General features: G+C 34.0%; 1 protein-coding gene across 1 annotated transcript in view; it reads right to left on the reverse strand.

The window, feature by feature from the left end:
* rheb (Ras homolog, mTORC1 binding) overlaps positions 1-4 on the reverse strand; it is an 18,841-nt gene extending 18,837 nt beyond the window's left edge. Inside the window, exon 1 of the mRNA XM_083549445.1 lies at positions 1-4. This exon is cut by the window's left edge and continues 338 nt beyond it. The gene's annotated coding sequence lies outside the window, so the exon portion shown is untranslated.
* Between the last annotated feature and the right edge of the window lie 287 nt (positions 5-291).

A 291-nucleotide genomic window follows, 5' to 3' on the forward strand; every position in this document is an offset into this window, starting at 1 on the left:
AGGATTGTCGCTCTCTGATTGGTTGCGTCATCCCCGAGAGGCGGAACTTTTCGCCTGCATCATATCCCGATTGGTCCATGCCCTCTCCTCGTTTCTCTCAACGATCAAGTCATTGGCTATTAGGAGATGTCATTGATACACTACGGCAGACTATCAATAAATGTACACAACTTTTTTATTTTTAGTATATATATTTATTTACACACACACACACACACACACACACACACACACTAATATATATATATATATATATATATATATATATATATATATATATATATATATATA

Source organism: Silurus aristotelis (genome assembly GCF_946808225.1).
Source record: "Silurus aristotelis genome assembly, chromosome: 1".
NCBI classification, from domain to species: Eukaryota; Metazoa; Chordata; class Actinopteri; order Siluriformes; family Siluridae; genus Silurus; species Silurus aristotelis.